The sequence below is a fragment of the Panthera uncia genome, assembly GCF_023721935.1.
Source record: "Panthera uncia isolate 11264 chromosome B2 unlocalized genomic scaffold, Puncia_PCG_1.0 HiC_scaffold_24, whole genome shotgun sequence".
NCBI classification, from domain to species: domain Eukaryota; kingdom Metazoa; phylum Chordata; class Mammalia; order Carnivora; family Felidae; genus Panthera; species Panthera uncia.
In genome coordinates, this window is record NW_026057580.1 from 6,872,821 (window position 1) to 6,892,865 (window position 20,045).

Here is a 20,045-nt window from a genome sequence, read left to right on the forward strand (position 1 = left end):
GTTGACAGAGTGTGCCTCCTGTGTGGCTACAGCTGTAGTTTTGGGGGATGTGCTGGTGGGTGGGACGAGCCCTCAGCCCTGCTGTCTTCAATGACTGGCTTCTACCTCTGGGTGCACTGGTGGGCAGGCCCCCCCCCCCCCCGCCCCGCCTTTATTCCCACGGCTAGCTGAGAGACCCTGCTATAGCTAGTATGGGCATGCTGGTGCATGGGGCTAGCTTCCTCACTCTTCAGGGCAGAAGTCTGGAGGGGTGCTTAGAGGGTTGCCTCTCAGCTTAGGGCTGCCCGCCAGGTATGGCAGAGTAGTAGTTGCTCCGCAGGAATGTCGGTCGTGACTGAGACTGCCCTTCAGGTGTGGTACGGTGGAATCCACTTTGGAGGGGAGCCTGCCAGGTGGGGCAGGTCTACAGGGGAACGCTAGGGCTGGGCTAGCACGCTTGCAAGGTAGGTAGAGAGTGTCAAAACTGGCTCCCACTAGTGTCTGGCCAGCTAAGCTGAAGGAGGACAAGAAATGTGGGACCCTTCAGACTTCTGTTTTCCAGGAAAGTTCCTGCAGATTCCTGCCCTCTCCAGCACATGTTCTAACAATTAGTAAATCTCCTTCACTTAAAACCCAGGTACTTTCCAAACTCTGCTTCTGTGCTGGGTCTTAGACTGGGTGATAGTAGTACCATGGCCCTTTGGTAGAGGAGTCTTGGTTTCCTGTGGCCCTGTGATTCTCCAAGAAATAAGACCCCCTGATTTTCAGAGCCAGATGTTACGGGGTCTCATCTTTCCCGTGCAGGTCCCAGGGCTGGGGGTGCCCATTGTGGGGCTTGGTCTCCTGGCTCCTTCATGCCTGTGATATCCCTCCCGCTGTGGGTTGCAGCCCTGGGGGTTTGGTTCACCAGTTGTGTCTCTGCCCCTCCTCTCCTTGATGTGGTCTCTCCTCAAGTTTTCGACTGTTGAAGATCTGTTCTGCCAGTCTTCACATCATTTTTACTGTGAGTTTTATCACATGGAATTGTTACCTCGGTGTGTCCGTGATGGGAGGTGAGCTCAGGATCTTCTACTCTGCCTTCTTTCCCATCTCTCTTAGGAGTGAAAGTATTCTAGATATCAATCCTGTTATCGGATAAGTGATTGGGAAAATTTTCATCCCATCCTGTGTGACGTCTTTTCGCTTTCTTCGTGGTGTTCTTTGAAGCACAGAAGTTTTTAATTGTCATGAAGTCTCCTATTTTTTGTTGTTGCTTGTGCTTTCACTTTCACATAAGGCACCATTGCCTAATTCGTGCTCAGTGAAGATTTACAATCCCCATGCTTTCTTCTAGGAGGTAGATAGTTTTAGCTCTTCAATTGCTGTCATTGATCCATTTTGAGTTACTTTTTGTATGTGGTATGAGGTACGGTAGTCAAACTTTGTCATCTTTTGCTTTTGGAGATCTAGCTGTCCCATTTGTTGAAAAGACTGTTGTTTCCCCTGCTGAATTGTCATGGCAACTATTTTGAAAATATAAGTTGAGGGGCGCCTGGGTGGCTCAGTTGGTTAAGTGTCTGACTTCAGCTCAGGTCATGATCTCACGGTCCCTGAGTTCAAGCCCTGCATCGGGCTCTGTGCTGACAGCTCAGAGCCTGGAGCCTGCTTCAGATTCTGTGTCTCCCTCTCTCTCTGCCTCTCCCCCACTCATGCTCTGTCTCTCTCTGTCTCAGAAGTAAATAAACATCAAAAAAAATTTTTAATAAAAAAAAATACAAGTTGAACATAAATGTAACAGTTTATTTCTCAGCTTTCAGTTCTATCCCATAGATCGGTGTCTGTCCTTATTTCTGCTACCACACTGTCTTGATGTTGGAGCTTTTGTAGTTAAGGTTTGGAACCATGAAGTGTGACTTCTCTCAGCTTTGTTCTTTTCAAGGTTGTTTTGGCTATTTTACTCAGTTTTTGCCGTGAACCTACGACTGCTCTAAAAAATAATATCTGTTTAAAAGAAGGTACCCTTATATTGTAATATTGGGATTATGATTTTTTTTCCTCTTTATTTCTGAAACTTTCTGTAATATATAACTATATTAAATTTTATAATTTTAACTCAGTTTTGGCTAATAGAATAACTTTTTAACTCAAGAGGCAACTCTTGGCTCTGTAGATAAAAAACCAAGTTAACTTAACTTTCCAGGAAGAATGTGTGAAGGTGAGGAGCTGGGATTTAAGGTTATGGTTAGAATGAGCCAGTCTCAGATTTAATATTCAGCTTTTTTTTAAAATTAATTTATTTATTTTGAGAGAGAGAGAGTTCAGAAACCAGAGAGTGACAGAGAGAGGCGGGGAGAGGGAGAGACAGAGAGAGGTGGGGAGAAGGAGAGAATCCCAAGCAGACTCTGCGTGTGTTCGAACTCATGAACTATGAGATCATGACCTGAGCTGAAATCAAGAGTTGGATGCTTAACTGACAAGCCACCCAGGTGCCCCCAGTGTTCAGCTTCTTGATTAATTCTCCTTTCTTTTTCCAGTTAGCTTTCTTCAGTTTCTTCTCTGCTTTCTCACTCTCCATTAAAAGCCCTCCCTTGCACCCCAGCTTAGAACTTTACTCATAACTTTTAGATGAAATTTTGGGAATCTGGCCACTTTGTATAATTGATATTGATAACTGGAATGAGTGACAGATAAGTAGCATGAAGGCAAGGCTCCCAATAATCCAGTCTGAGCCACAGATGCCACTTTGGAAAGTAAGAAGGGGAGCAGGGGGAAGGAGGTCATCCAAGCAGCACTCATAATTGCCTTCTCTGCCCCTTTGTGTTTTGTCTGTTTCTTTGCATCTATGTATGTTGTTTTCTTGTGACACCATATGCTTTTTAAGGGCAGATATCTACAAGTGGTGCTAGAACTGGTTACAAGTTTAAATAGACAAAAGAGGGGCATCTGGGTGGCTCAGTCGGTTGGGCATCCGACTTCGGCTTAGGTTGTGATCTTGTGATTCATGGGTTCGAGCCCTGCTTTGGGCTGTGTGCTGACAGCTCAGAGCCTGGAGCCTGCTTCTGATTCTGTGTCTCCCTCTCTCTCTGCCCCTCCCCCGCTCATGCTCTCTTTCTCTCTCTCAAAAATAAATAAAATTTTTAAAAAAGTAAAGTAAATAGACACAGAGAAGCAAGCCATATGATTTGGTGACAGACTGCTGTTCATATGTTGCTTGTAGGTGCCTTCTGCAGCATGTGTGTGTTCTTTTTTTTTTTTAAGTTTATTTATTCATTTTTAAAAAATTTTTTTTAACGTTTATTTATTTTTGAGACAGGGAGAGACAGCATGAACGGGGGAGGGTCAGAGAGAGAGGGAGACACAGAATCTGAAACAGGCTCCAGGCTCTGAGCTGTGAGCACGAGCCTGATGCGGGGCTTGAACTCACAGACCGCGAGATCATGACCTGAGCCGAAGTCGGACGCTCAACCAACTGAGCCACCCAGGCGCCCCAAGTTTATTTATTTTTGAGACAGAGACAGAGCATGAACGAGGGAGGGTCAGAGAGAGAGAGGGAGACATAGAATCAGAAGCAGGCTCCAGGCTCTGAGCCATCAGCCCAGAGCCCGACGCGGGGCTTGAACTCACGGACCGTGAGATCGTGACCTGAGCTGAAGTCGGACGCTTAACCGACTGAGCCACCCAGACGCCCCACCATGTGTGTGTTCTAAATAGGGAGTTTTCTTGGGGCGCCTGGGTGGCTCATTCGGTTGAGCGTCCGACTTCAGCTCAGGTCATGATCTCGCGGTCTGAGTTCGAGCCCTGCATAGGGCTCTGTGCTGATAGTTCAGAGCCTGGAGCCTGCTTCGGATTCTGTGTCTCCCTCTCTCTGCCCCTCCCCCACTCATGCTCTGACTCTCTCTCTGTCAAAAATAAATAAGCATTAAAAAAAATTTAAGTAGGGAGTTTTCTTTCCACTTTAAGCAATATTAAAATCTCAGTATATTGAGATACATTATTGTATCTCATCATACTGCATCAATGCAAAATATTGAGATTTTGCATATTGTCCATTTGAGGTTTGTTTTAAAACAAAAGCAACTTTTATACCAATGTCAACCACAAGCTAACTTTTGTAGCATTATGACTTTCAAGTATTAAGGTGATTTTTACTGTGACTGTGTATTTTTCAGTTGAATTAATCAAAAGAAGGGGATTTTTCTTTTATTTTAGATTTCTTTTTAATGTTTGTTTATTTTGAGAGAGAGAAATAGAGAGCAAGCAGGGGAGAGGCAGAGAGAGGGAGACAGAGAATCCCAAGCAGGCTGCACACTGTTAGCTCAGAGTCCTATGCAGGACTTGAACTCACAAACCATGAGATCATGACCTGAGCCAAAACCATGAGTCAGGCACTTAACCATCTGAGCCACCCAGGGGTCCCCTAATTTAGAGTTTTTTAATTGTGGTATATTAATGGCCTTTATAAATGTAAAGTTACACTTTTTTCATTCTTGGAATGTTTAAAACAATCATTTCTTAATAGATTAAAGGAAAAAAGAGACTGCAATTACCCAGATTTCCAGAAATTTTCATAGTTTTGGCTGATAAAGTACCTGCCATTTTTGGAGGTAGATTCATTTATCAGTTACAGGCTTTTTTTTTTTTTTTTTTTTAAAGTTTTTTTATTTTGAGAGGGGGAGGGGCAGAGAGAGAGAGAGAGAGAGAGAGAGAGAGAGAGAGAGAATCCCAAGCAGGCTCTGCACTGCCAGCACAGCCTAATGCAGGGCTCTTTCCCACAAATCACAAAATCATTATCTGAGCTGAAACCAAGAGTTGGATGCTTTACTGACTGATCCACCCAGGCACCCCTCAGTTACAGGCTTTGACTTTTTTAATGTCATGAAAAACCTATACCCTTCAAATTTCAGACTCAAAATCTGTTCTAAACAGTGTTTATCACTTTTTCTCCTACTTGAAACTCCATTCATAATACTTGTGGTTTGTTGTTTCTCTTTTTCTTCCTTCCTGTCTTTCTTTCTCTTTCTTTCTTTCTTTCTTTCTTTCTTTCTTTCTTTCTTTCAGCTGTGTATCTTCCTTTTTCTGGCTTGAAAATGTACTCATAGACTTGTGCTTCTGGCCAAGATGAATTAACAGAGATTGATTTACTCTTTTGGCTGTAATCACATAACAAACAAAAAAAAAACCCAGAAAAAATATATGAAGTTTGAAACACTGGACAACAGTCAGCATAAGACAGTGATCACCAAGAAACCAGAAACAGATGAGCCCTACAGTTAGTTATCCTAGCTTACTACCTGGAGAGAGTTTCCAGGCTACAGCGTAAGGAAGTTGGTGGGGGGGCCGGTGGGGGGGGGGCGTTCCCATGCAGAGCCCAGCAGTCTCCTTGAGTTTAGATGATAGCTGGAGGCCAGTGAGGCCAAAGGTGGCTACATTTTGGAAAAGAAAGAGCTGCACAAAGAGAGAACTCCTGGGTCTGCAGAGTCCCCCTTAAGTCTTCAGATGAGTACTGATCAGTTGTGTTTTATGGAAGCTACCCAAAGTCAAGAACAGACCACCCAAAATGATTAGAGGGAGTAATCTGATTCTTTCTTCTGTTGTGTTCCCACCAGCCAGAGAGGAAGATAGAAGTCATAGGATATTGGGTAGAATACTCAGAAAGGTATTGCCTCTGCAGTAGGGCAAATGTAGCCCTAAACTAAAGACTCTCGTCCCATCTAACAAAGCTTAAAAAAAAAAAAACCTCAGCAGGATGAAACTATTTCCAAGTAGTTTAACTGCATCCCAGAACAAAGCTTAATATTTATAAGTATACAAAAATATCTAGTACTCACCAAGGTAAAATTTACATTTGGCTTCCAGTGGAAAATATCAGACTTGGAATGAAACAGAAAATACAGCCCCTGAGAAGGAAAATCAGTAAGTAGAAACAGAGACACAGATGATGGAGTTAGTGGAGAAATACATTAAAACATTTATTATGACTGTATTCCATATTTTCAAGGCAGTATAGGAGAGATTGAGAATGTCCAATACAGATATATAACATATTTAAATATTTTATTTAATTTTTTTAATGTTTATTTTTGAGACAGAGAAAGAGTATGAACAGGGGAGGGTCAGAGAGAGGGAGACACAATCCAGAGCAGGTTCCAGGCTCTCCGCTGCCAGCACAGAGCCCGACGTGGGGCTGGAACTCACAAACTGTGAGATGATGACCTGAGCCAAAGTCGGATGCTCAACCGACTGAGCCACCCAGGCACCCCTCAGACAAACTAGATTTTAGAGCAGAGAATAAATAGTACCAGGAATAAAGAAGGTCGTTTCATAGTGATAAAGTGGTCAGTTCAAAAAGAATTAATAGTCCTAAATATTTTTGTACCTAATAAGCTTCAAAATATATGAATCAGAAACTGATAGAACTGAAAGGAGAAACAGATCTGCAATTATAGTTGAGCATTTCAGTACCTTACCCACTCAATTGGTAGAACAAGAAGACAAAATATCAGTAATGAGTTAGAAGGTTTAAACGTTATCAGCCAATTGACCTAATTGACATTTATTTGACATCTACCTAGTACAGCAGAATATACATTTTTCTCAATTACACATACAAGATTTACCAATATAGACCACATTTTTGTCCCTAGAATAGTGTGAATAAATTTAAAATTACTTACATCATAAAAAAATAAGTCATCTGACCAGCAGGGAATTAAATTTTAAATTGATAACAGAAAACTGTCTTTTCCAGAACCCTAAATATTTGGAAACTAATTAAGAAACTCATGGGTCAAAGGGAAAAAAAAATCAAACATGAATTCAGAAAGTATTTTGTACTGGATGGAAATGAAAACAGTGTATCAAAATTTGCAGGAAGTAGCTAATACAAGTGCTAGGAGGAAAATATTATGTCTGTGTTAGAGGAGTGAGGTTGCAAATCAATGTCTTGAGCTTCCACCTTAAGACACTAGAAAAAGAAGAGAAAATTAAACCCAAAGTAAGCAGAAGAAATGAATTAGTGCTAAAAGCCAAAATAGTGAAATATAAAGTCCGTGAAATCAAAAGCTGGCTCTTTGAGACTAGTAAAATTGATAAACCTCCAGTCTGATGGATCAGGCAAAAGTGAAGACGTAAGTCACCAATATCAGGAAGAAAAGAGTTGGCAAAGCTGTAGATCCTGTAGTTACTAAAAGGATAAATACGACAATGGCATTAATTATTTTATGGCAGTGTATTAGACAGATGAAATAGGCAAATTCCTTGAAAAAGACAAAATATCAAAGATTACTCAAGAAGAAACAAGCAACCTGAATAATCCTTTACCTATTCAAGACATTAAATCCCCCCAAATAAAACTCTGGGCCCAGATACCTTCCCTGATGAATTCTACCAAACATTTTGAGAAGTCATAATACCAGTTTTAAACAAATTCCTTCATAAAATTGATGAAGAGGGAATATTTCATAACTTGTTCTTTGATACTAGTATTATCCTGATATTAAAAGCAGACATGGGTGGGTGCCCTGGCTAGCTCAGTTGGTAGAGCATGTGACTCTTGATCTTGGGGTTGTAAGTTCAAGCCCCACATTGGGTGTAGAGATTGCTTAAAAAATTAAATAACAAATAATAAATCCATCCATCCAAATACATTGCAAGAAAAAAAATTATAGACTGATCTCTCTTATGAGCATAGTCGTAAGATTCTTAACAAAATTTTAGCAAATTGACTCCAACAACATATAAGGTAGATAAAATACAGTGACCAAATGAGATTTGTCCCAGGCATGCAAACAGTAATCCCTCATTATTTGTGGTTTCACTTCCCATGATTTTAGTTACCTGTGGCCAATTGGAATCTGGAAGCATACGGTTCTCCTGATGTATCCTTAGAAGGTCAATAGTAGCATAACACTACATCACAATGCCTTTATCATTCACCTGCCTTCATCTCATTGTGTAAGCATTTTATCTCCCATCTTCCCAAGAAAAAGGGCAAATACAGTTCAATTAAGATGTTTCGGGTGTGTGCGTGCCTGGGTGGGTCAGTTGGTTAAGCCTCTGATTTCAGCTCAGGTCATGATCTCAAGGTTCCTGAGTTTGAGCCCCGTGTCAAGCTCTGTGCTGATAGCTCAGAATCTTGAGCCTGCTTTAAATCTGTGTCTCCCTCTCTCTCTGCCCCTCCCCCTCTCACACTCTGTCTCTCTCTCAAAAATAAATAAACAAAAAAAAAAGGTATTTTGGGAAAGAGACCATGTTCACGTAGTTTTTTTTTTTTTTTTTTTTTTTTTTTTAAGAGAGCAAGAGACAGCATGACAGGGGAAGGGCAGAGAGTGAGGGAGCGAGATGATCCCAAGCAGGCTGCACACTGTCAGCACACACGGAGCCTGACATGGGTCTCGAACTCACAAAACTGAGATCATTACCTGAGCTGAAATCAGGAGTCGGACACTTAATTGACTGAGCCACCCAGGTGCCACTCACATAACTTTTATTACAGTATGTTATAATTCTATTTTGTTATTGTTATTATTGTTATTATTGTTGTGCCCAATTTATAAACTAACCTTTATCATAGATACATGCATATAGGAAAAAAACATCATATATATAGGGTTTGGTACTATCTGTAGTTTCAGGCATCCACTGGGGGTCTTGGGATATATTTCCTTTAGATAAGGCAAGTGGTGGGCAGAGACTATGTACCCAATAACAAAGTAAAAAAGAAAAACCCTACGATCAACTCTGTAGATACAGAAAGGCATTTAACAAAATCCAACATGTGGTGATGATAAAAACTCTCAACAAACTAGGGGAAAAAGGAAACTTCCTCAATCTGATAAAGAGCATCTATGAAAAATCAATAGCTGAAATCATACTTAAGGCTGAAAGACTGAATATTTTCCCTCTAAGAACAGGAACAAGACAAGGTGTTCACTGTCATCACTTCTATTCAACATTGTATTGGAGGTTCTAGCCAGTGCAATCAGGCAAGAAAAATAAAAGACATCTAGATTGAAAGAGAAGGGTAAAACTTTTTATTTACAGATGACATGATTCTGTGTGATTTCTTAAAAAAAAAAAGTTCCCAGAACAATTAAGTGCACTTAACAAAGTTGCAGGATACAAGAATATAGAAGAGTCACTTGTATTTCTATATATGAGCAAATAGTCAGAAGTTGAAATTTAAAAAGAATACCATTTACAGTAAAATAAAAAATATTCACTACCTAAGGATAAATTGTATAAAAGATGTATAAGACCTCTACGTTGGAAGCTATAAAATATTACTGAGGAAAATTAAAGAAAACCTAAATAAATGAAGAGCTGTTATGTTCAAGAATTGGAAGACTCAATATTGTTAATTCTCTATAAAGATACAGATTGAGTACAATCCCACTCAAAATCCCCAACCAGCAATTTCTGGAAAGTGACAAGCTGGTTTTAAAGTTCGTACGGAAATGCAAAGGTCCTAGAACAGCCAAAACAATTTTGGTGAAGAGCAGAGAGGACTTCTAAAGCTTATCATAGCTATGTTAACCAAGACAGTGGTATTGATGTAAAGATGAGCAAATAGATCCACAGAACAGAAAGTCCAGAAAAAAATACGGTCAGTTAATTTTTGAGTATGGCACCAAGGAAATTAAATGAAAAAAGAGTGGTCTTTTCAATGTTTATTTAGTTTTGAGAGAGAGAGAGAAGAAGCATGAGTGGGGGAGGGGCGGAAAGGAGAGACTGAGGATCTGAAGCAGGCCCTATGCTGTGCGGAGTGCCCCCTGCCCAGGGCTCAAACTCAAAAGCCAGGAAATCGTGAACTGAGCTGAAATCAAGAGTTGGCTGCTTAACTGAGTGAGCACCCCCCCACCCCCCGCCCCTCCGGGTGCCCCAGGAATAGTCTTTTCAATAAATGGAACAATTTGGTACTCCTATAGAAAAAAAATGAATCCTACCTTAATCATACCTTGCATCACACATAAAAAGTTAATTCAAAATTGGTCATAGACCTAAATCTAAAGCCTAAATCTATACAATTTCTAGAAAAAAATGTTTGTGATTTTTGGGGTTTGGTAAAGGTTTGTAAGATACAATAACAAGCATGATTTATTTTAAAAAAAAAAAGATAAGTTGGACTATATCAATATTAATATCTCTTTGAAAGCCACCTTTAAGAGAACAAGGACAAGTCACAGAATGGGAGAAATATTCACAAATCCCATTTCTTTTTCTTTCTCTTTCTCTTTTTTCTCTTCAGGCTTACTTATTTTGATATAGAGAGAGCAGGGGAGGAGGGGGAGAGACTCCCGAGCAGGCTCTGCACTGTCAGCGCAGAGCCCTAAGCGGGGCTTGAACTCACGAATGCGACATCATGACCTGAGCCAAAATCAAGAGTCGGACAGACGCTTAACTGACTGAGCCATCCAGGCGCCCCCACAAATCACTTTTCTGGTTAAAGACTTACTTAGAATATATAAGGAATTCTCAAAACTCAACGATAGGAAAACAGCCCAGTAAAAAATAGGCAAAAGATACAAGTGGGCATTTCGCCAGAGAAAATGCATGGATAGCAGATAAACACATGAAAAGATGAGCCATATCATTAGGGAAATGTAGATTAAAACCTCGATAAGATACCGCTACAAACTTGTTAGGATGTTTTCAGTTAAAAAGGCTTGCAGTACCAAGTGTTGGTGAGGATGTGGAGCACCTGATCTGGTGGGAATGCAAGGTTTTATAGCCCCTTTGGAAAAAAGTTTGGCACTTTCTTAATGACCTAAAATGGACTCCTACCCTATGACTTAGCCATTCTACTCCTAGGCACTTATCTGGGAGAGTTGAATGCACATGACCACATAGAGATTGTACCTAGATATTCACAGCATCTTTATCTGTAAAAGACAGGAATTGAAAACAGTCCAAATGTGTATCAGTATGCAAATAATTCAAATGTGCGTTAGCAGGCAAATACAGTTTGCACTGTCTTCATACAATGGGATATTACTCAGCAATAAAAAGGAAGGAACTATTGATACACACTGTAATGTGTTTGAGTCTCAATATAATTATAGTAATAAAAGCCAGGAAAGAGACATGGTTCCATTTATATGAAATCCTATGAAATATAAACTATTCAGAAAGCAGATTAGAGGTCTGGAGACGTGAGCTGGAGAGGAATGAATCATAAAAGGACACAAGACTTTTTGGAATGACAGATATGCTCATCTTTGTTGTAGTGATGGCTTTACAGATATATGTACATATGTCAAAACTTACCAAATTGTATACTTTAAATATGTGCAAGTTATTGTATGTTAAATATATGTCACTAAATCTGTTTTTATTTTTATTAAAAAAATTTTTAAGGGTTGTACCTTCTTTATTTTATTTCTTTTTATTTTATTTTTTATTTTTTAAAATTTACATCCAAATTAGTTAGTATATAGTGTAACAATGATTTCAGGAGTAGATTCCTTAGTGCCCCTTACCCATTTAGCCCATCCCCCCTCCCACAACCCCTCCAGCAACCCTCAGTTTGTTCTCCATATTTATGAGTCTCTTCTGTTTTGTCCCCTCCCTGTTTTTATATTATTTTTGTTTCCCTTCCCTTATGTTCATCTGTTTTGTCTCTTAAAGTCCTCATATGAGTGAAGTCATATGATTTTTGTCTTTCTCTAATTTCACTTAGCATAATACCCTCCAGTTCCATCCACGTAGTTGCAAATGGCAAGATTTCATTTTTTTTTGATTGCCAAGTAATACTCCATTGTATGTATATACCACATCTTCTTTATCCATTCATCCGTCGATGGACATTTGGGCTCTTTCCATACTTTGCCTATTGTTGACAGTGCTGCTATAAACGTGGGAGTGCATGTGTCCCTTCGAAACAGCACACCTGTATCCCGTGGATAAATGCCTAGTAGTGCAGTTGCTGGGTCGTAGGGTAGTTCTATTTTTAGTTTTTTTGAGGAACCTCCATACTGTTTTCCAGAGTGGCTGCACCAGCTTGCATTCCCATAAATTTTTTTTGATGTTTATTTATTTTAGAGAGAGAGCAAAAAAACCTTAAAAAAATTTTAAAACAGATGTACTTGTGTGTTCTTCAGTGTTTATATTGTGTTGCTCAAATTTCAGAATCACATAAGGGACTCAATAATTTTTTAAATAATTTTCAGTGATTAAGTTTGGGGTAGGAACAGGTCCATTGTATATGATCAAATTTACTTATAGTTTTGTTTTTTTTTTAAACATTTATTTATTATTTTGAGAAAGAAAGGGAGACACAGAATCTGAAGCAGGCTCCAGGCTCTGAGCTGTCAGCACAGAGCCCGACAACGGGGCTCGAACTCATAACCGCAAGATCATGACCTGAGCTGAAGTTGGACGCTTAACTGACTGAGCCACCCAGGTGTCCGAGTTTACTTACAGTTTTAATTTATCATGAAACTGAAAAACTATAATAAATGTTCCAACTTAGGCTTTCTGAAATTCTAACGAATTTTCAGAATGATATACATCAAATGTTAGGTTTAATTTTATTGTCAGATTAGAATATTGTTGTTCAACTGGATGATAAATAGGAATGTTATAAGAACCCTAAAGAGAAAATGGAGGAAGTCAACAGTATTCTGGGCTTGGGAGAAAAATTCTTAGGATTTTGATTGGATGACCAGGTATCTATGTTAGGTAGAATAATGGCCCCTTAAATATGTCCACATCCTAATCTCTGGAATTTGTCAATATGTTACCTTACACAGAAGGGACTTTGTAGATGTGATTAAAAACTTTGAGATGGGGAGATTATCCTGTATGACCCAAATGGGCCCGACATAATCACAGGGATTCTTAAGAAATTTAAGAAAGCAGAGAAACTTTCCTGGCTGTGATCAGAAGGCAATGTGACTGCATAAGAATGATCAGAGACATACAATATTGTTATTTTGAATTTCTTTTAAGTTTATGTATTTTGAGAGAGAGTGGGGGTGGGGGGAGGGTAGAGAGAATCCCAAGTAGGCTCCATGCTGCCTGTGCAGAGCCTGATGAAGGGCTCGAACTCACAAACTCAGATCATGACTTGAGTCGAAGTTGGATGCTAAAGTGACTGAGTCACCCAGGAGCACCACAATATTGTTACTTTGAAAATAGAGGAAGGAGCCATGAACCAAGGAATGTAGGTGGCCTCTAGAATTTGGAAAAAGCAAGGAAATAGATTTTCTCCTAGAGTTTCTAGAAGGAATTGAGCACTGCTTACACCTTGATTTTATCCCAGAGAGATCTGTTTCTGATTCCAGAACTATAAGATAATAAATGTGTATTACCTAACCTGTGTGTTGGTAATTTGTCACTGCAGCTGTAAAATACGAATGCAGTATCTAAGGTGGTAAGGCTCAGAATTAATAGTGTTTTGCTGGAGAGTTGCAGTGAAAAGTGAATTCTATAATACCAAAGTAACTTTTTCCATTCCTTGGGAATTATTTTCCCTTCCACATTTCAAATCCCATTTTCCCATAAAGTAAAATATGTATTTACTCACCAAAAACTGATTCTAAATATAAAATATTAGTTGGAATAAATCTTAGATGTCATTGTACTCTAACCTCCTGAAATTTATAGATGGAGAAACTGAGCGACAGCCAAAGATTCCATAGCTAGTTAGCAATAGATCATAGTTTACATTCAGGCGTGGTTCAGTGCTCTACTGTATGTATACCCTTTAATGAGAAATTTGTTCCAGAATTGTGGAATATCTGAGTCACTTATCCAAAGAGGGTGTTTACGTAGGGAGATAGACGAATCTTTGTCTAGTTGACAGGATTGATTATGGGATTAATTTGTCATCTAGGAAGGTCCTAAGAGCCTGATCCTTAAGGGATGGAGTAAGTCCCATTAACAAGCTTCACTGGTCAGTAACTTGATATGCATACAGGGGGAAGTACCAAGGCAAAATGGAGGGTTCTGGGAGAGGGTGGGGATACATCAAAAATAATTTTCCATATTCTCGCCCTGTTAACAGGCTTATAGATTCTATTTTTCTCCAGACGTTTCCCCAAACACTGCCTCTCTCCTGTAATGGAAGATACCTGTTCTGAAAACCCAGTGCACAGACAGAAGTCCCTGGACATTAATCTGGAGAGCAGCACTCTTTCCCCTCTCTGTCTTCAGCTGCTGTTCTCCTCCTGCACCTGTATGGTGGGGATTTAAGGTAGCCAGGGTTTCTGTTCTTCTACCTAAGGTCTTGTTCACAGACCTGAAATGCTATTCTCATACAGTTTTTCTGTTGGACATAATAATGGACCTTGGTCACAATCTCACGGTTCATGAGTTTAAGCCCTACATTGGGCTGTGCGCTGGCAGCATGGAGCCTGCTTGGAATTCTGTCTCCCTCTCTTTCTGCCCCTCCCCCACTTGGTCTCTATCTCTCTCTCTCCCTCAAAAAAAAAAAAAAAAAAGCTTAAAAACTACTTTAAAAAAATAATGGGGCCACCAGGGTGGCTCAGTCAGTTAAGTGTCCAACTTCAGCTCAGGTCATGATCTTGTGGTTTGTGAGTTCAAGTCCCATGTTGGGCTCTGTGCTAACAGCTCAGACTGAGCCTGGAGTCTCCTTCGGATTCTGTGTCTTCCTCTCTCTGCTCATCTCTCCCCACCCACCTCTTACTCTGTCTCTCTCTCTCTGTCTCTCTCTCTCTCTCTCTCTCTCTCTCTCCCAAAAATAAACATTTAAAAAAATTTTTTAAAAATGGACCTTGGAAAACATGTATTAAGGCCCTATCTTAAATCTGCTTCATTTATATTACAGTGCTTTAATGAGACAGTACCATAAGGGGATACAGTATTATGCAGAACTTTTATACTAGGTTTCTTCTCTCTGCGTTCCAGCTGGGAACCATCTCTTCGTCTAGTTGCTATTTAATGTGTACTCAAGAGATAGACAGCTAGGTGTAGTGTTCTGTTCTTACTGCCTGTGTGTAAGCCAAATTGATATTAATAAGATGAATCTACTGGCGCCTGGGTGACTCAATCATTGAGCATCTGACTTTGGCTCAGGTCATGATCTCACAGTTTGTGAGTTCGAGTCCCACATTAGGTGAGCTTAAGCCGCGCTTTGGGTGAGCCCTGCCTCTCTCTCTCTCTCTCTCTCTCTCTCTCTCTCTCTCTCTCTCCCTTGTGGGATTCTCTTTCTCACTCCCTCCCTCTGCCCCTTACTCACTTGTGTACATGTTCTCTCTCTCTCTCTCTCTCTCTCTCTCTCTCTCTCAAAAGATGAATCTATTATGTGTATATATGCACAGACATGTACTTACAGTGCATTTCAGAGATATACTAGTTATGCCAGGGTTTTGTTAGTTACTGTTCCTGATTAGAACAGAATATTATTTTTACTTTTTTTTTTTATAGTTGAACACTCAGGTACAGTGTAATTCTCTAGATTTTTTCATAGTAGATTTGGAGGGGGAATATAGTCAACTGGTAATGATATTTCCGTACTGATTCCTTACTCTAGCATCTTATATTTTACCATTTTTATATTGACTACTTTTGAAAATCACCATTCGTTTATTTCAGTGTTTGTTGAGTGCTTTTTTGCCATTCACTTAGGCTAGGTGGTAGAGGTACACAAATGAGTAGGACACAATGTACAGTGTTTGCAGACCTTTGTCATGCGTTACCTTGTTGGCCTGTTCTTAGAAATCATCAGCAGACTTGGAAGCAAACTGTTTGACCCTATGAACCAACCCAGGTTGATAATCTTCCACTGTGGCACAGGTAGAATTTTGATTTTTTAAAAAATTTTGTTAATGTTTGTTTATTTTTGAGAGATAGAGACTGAACATGAGCAGGGGAGGGGCAGAGAGAGGGAGACACAGAATCCAAAGCAGGTTCCAGGCTCTGAGCTGTCAGCACAGAGACCAACGTGGGGCTCGCACCCATGAACCATAAGATCGTGAGCTGAAGTCGGACACTTAACTGACTGAGCCACCCAGGTGCCCCAGAAATTTGATTTTTCTATCAAAAACATAAACAGGTAATAAAGGCTTACTCCTGTCTTTACCTTTACCAGAATGTAAGTTCTGAGGAGATAGAAATTGTTTCTGTTCACTACTGCTGTATCTCCCTTGGCTCAAACAGTGTCTGACACATAGTAGGTGTTCAGTAAATATTTGTTGAATGGCCACTTATCTTTCAGCTTTTAACTCACATGTGTCCTTATAATGTTCTGGCTACCTGTTCCTTTATGGATATATTTTCCTTACATCCCATTGGCCTGAATTTAGTTACATGGCCATATTTAGCTGTAAGGGAGGACATTGGGGCTTCATTTGGGAAGCTTTGTGTTCAGTTAAAAACTAAGGGTTTTATTAATTAGGAAGAAGTGGAGAAAAAGAGACTTGAGAATTGCTAGCAGTCTCTACCACAAGTCTGACCAACGATACCTATCAGATGTACCTTGGGGCTAAGGGGGTTTCATGACTTGATGCGGAGCAGGCTACAGTGAGTCACAGCCAAGAGGCAATGCCTAAAGTCAAGTACCAGGGAAGGATTCATTCACATGCTTGCCTGAGGAGGTAAAAGAATAGTAAATAATTATATTTGAACCATGGTATGCTATTAAAGGACAGTGAGAGGACTAGTGCTTTCAAAGTGCTAAAAGATCTTATTGATTGACGGCACACTGTCGAACAGGGGAGGGGCGGAGGGAGAGAGAAGAGAATCTTAAGCAGGCTCCACATTCAGCATGGGGCCAGACCTGGGCCTCTATCCCACGACCCTGGGATGTTGACCTAAGCCGGAATTAAGAGTCGATGCTCGATTTACTGAACATCCAGGCACCCCAGTGCTGAGAGATCTTTTAAATCTATCATTGGTAATATTGCTGTCTTCTTTGGGGATGGTTTGTGGTTATTAAGCTGTTCAACTGTATCACTACGGGTGTTAGTACTCAGAAGTGGGGCTTGGACATTATAAGTTTGAGAACACGGTTTTATTTGCTTAGTAGTAATTGCAACTACTGTGTATATTTTCATCTTAATTTCCATGTAGAGTCTGTTAACTTCCCGGTGAACATGCAGACTTCTTTCTCTTCTGAGCTCAGGCCTCGTGTCTGACTGCCTTCTGGGTGTCTCACAAGGATTCTTTGCTCAATCAGAGTTTTCTTCCTCTGCATCGAAGGCACTCCAAAATGTTTTCATTAAATTGAAGAGAAAAAAAAAGTTCTGATGAGTGGAATCATGAAGTATTTCATCTTTTTGTCCTAAGTTTAAGAAAAAATATGAAAGTAATAGATCCTCAGCATTAAACTATTTAAATTATCTAAAATAAAATTACAAAGTGAAAATTCCTTCTTACCCTTCTCCTCCCAGATCTCATTCTCCAGAGCTGTCTTTACTGGCTGTTTTAATAGTATGTATCTTTCCAAACTTTTTGTGTATATAAACAATATTATACACACATACACCGTATGTTCCTTCTAAAAATAGGATCATATTACAGAGTGTTTGCAACTCACCATTTGCTTAATAGGACATCTTAGACATCTTTTCATCTTTTCATGTCCTTATTAGAAGGTTATTTTATCTGGAATGGCTAAAACCTTACCTGTTCTATGTTAATATTTCTGGAATTTAGCTATCTTAACTCTAAGAAAAAACCATGATAAAAAAAATTTGACATGTTATATTTGCATAATTGTAATCCAGTGCTGTAAAATGTTTGCACATGGCAAAATCTACAAACTGGGAACCGTGGTTGGTTGATACAATTAAAATAATACCACATTGTCACATGTATTACCCTCTGTGATATCATCAGTTGACTTTTTTTTTTTTTTCTTTATTTTTCCCCCCTAAACAACCCAGAGGACCAAATCACCACTGGGCACTGGGCACTATGCACCGTAACAATACACTTCATTTACTACAGTGTTTCTCCTCCCCCCCCCCCCCCCCCCCCCCCCAGTGGATGAGCATTTATAAAATCTTAATTCAGCTATTTGGATGTTTCTGGTGTTTAGACTCTTAAGTAAGTCATTTTGTACTATCTAGATTTATCTCATCCTTTTCAAAGACTGCATTATATTTTTGTAGTGTGAATTTGCCAAATTTTATTTAAAAATTTTTTTAACATTTATTTATTATTGAGAGAGAGACACAGAGCGTGAGCAGGGGAGGGGAAGAGAGAGGGGAGTCACAGAATCTGAAGTAGGCTCCAGGCTCTGAGCTGTCAGCACAGAGCCAGCCCGACGTGGGGCTCGAACTCATGAACTGTGAGATCATGACGTGAGCCGAAGTTGGATGCTCAGCCGACTGAGCCACCCAGGCTCCCCTTGCCAAATTTTATTTAAACACTCCCATGTTATTCTATTGAGGAAAAACTTTAGCATATTTTATTTAGCCATATGGTTAACTTAGCGGTAACTTAAGCAATCTATAAATGTTTAAGTGATTAACAAATGTACACTTGTGTTCTTCCTACTCTTAAGTCATTACTTTTCTGTTTCCTCCTGACTCTTTCCTCTGTATATTTAAGTCTTTCTGGTCCTTTTCGCTTTTTAAGTCTGTGCTCTCTACTTCCCTTTCGCCTAAAGCATTTTACCTTTTCCCTTTATAAGTGTAGCACAAATATCAAATGGCTCCCTTGTCACTTTCACATCTTTATACACTCCCCTTCTACTTAACTTTTAACTTGGAATACGCTATCTTTCTCTCATTTCCCTTTCTTAACCTTTCAACCTTTACCACTACCCAGTGTCCAGGGGAGATACTAGGGGATACACATTGTCAGCAATGTTCCCCCTGCAAAATGAAAAACAAAACTTTTAGCCAAATACTTATTCATAGATGTTCCATTTTATCCTAAGAGCAACCCTTAAATGTTTGAGAAGTGATTGCATCTACAAAATAAAGACATGCTAAGAAAAGTGTTCAATCGGGTGATAAGAGTGTACAGAAATCAAAAACACTGTTTATAAAAATCCTTTGAAAAGGAGTGCCTGGGTGGCTCAGTTGGTTAAGCATCCGACTTCGGCTCAGGTCATGATCTAATGGTTCGTGGGTTCAAGCCCCGTGTCAGGCTGTGTGCTGACAGCTCAGAGCCTGGAGCCTGCTTCTGATTCTGTCTCCGTCTTTGCCCCTCCCCTGCTCGTGCTCTCTGTCTCTCTCAAAAATAAATAAACAATAAAAAATAAAAGATCCTTTGAACAGAATAAATGAAATAATGGACATAGTTGATAACCAAATAGTAATCTATAAATTCCGTCAAAGGAAATCTCTTAGAATATAGAACCAAAAGCCAATGATGGAATTGAAGAGAAAAGCTCAATGTCTCTCAACCCTGTGTGCACATTAGAATCATCTGAGATAACTTTTTAAAATCACTGATGCCTTGGCCCCAGCATAGCTCAATTATATACAGATTCTCTGGGAATAGGGTAGAGGCATCAGTGGCTTTTTAAAGCTTCCCAGGTGATTCTAATATTTATCCCATGTTTAGAAACATGCTTAAGAGATCTGAAGGATAGAACCAAGATGTCCACAGTCTGTCTAGCAAGACTTTTAGAGGCAGAGGACAGACATGGAAGGAAAAGAAATAATAGTAGCACCTCCCCTGAGATCCCCCAAAGACTCACCTTCAGCAGTTGAGGGCCAGGATATCAAGGCCCTGCAGGAATTAAGGAAAGAAAACAAATACCACCGTATATCCTGGTGATCTGTCTGAACCCCAGGAATAAAGAAAATCCCTGTATCTTCTATAAAGAATGGGAGCCACCTTGTGCACTAGGGAGGGAAGGAAACCTAACTGGCCTAACTGACCCAAACACAGCTTCTGCTCTCTTCCTAGACATGTCTCTCTACTTAATTTCTCTGGCCCACTCCTGCTTTTTTTGTGACGCTGACCACAGACTCCATGGGGAAGAGCTGGTCTCTTACTGTTGGTATTTAGAAGTCAATTTGCGCTTCTTTGTTCTCTCCTTTAGTGTGATCCCTTCTGCCTTCTGGTTCAGTGACACACTTTTTGTTTTCCAGCTCAGTTAGAGCTTTGCAAAGTTTTCTGTGATTCCAGTGTCATCTTGGAGAAAGTTGATAATTTAGTACTGTCTT

At 39.9% G+C, this 20,045-nt stretch overlaps 1 protein-coding gene across 3 annotated transcripts in view; it reads left to right on the forward strand.

Annotated features, from left to right (window-relative positions):
* The window catches only part of FKBP5 (FKBP prolyl isomerase 5), a 122,168-nt gene that overhangs the window by 32,269 nt on the left and 69,854 nt on the right, over window positions 1-20,045 (forward strand). The gene's annotated exons all lie outside the window — the stretch shown is intronic.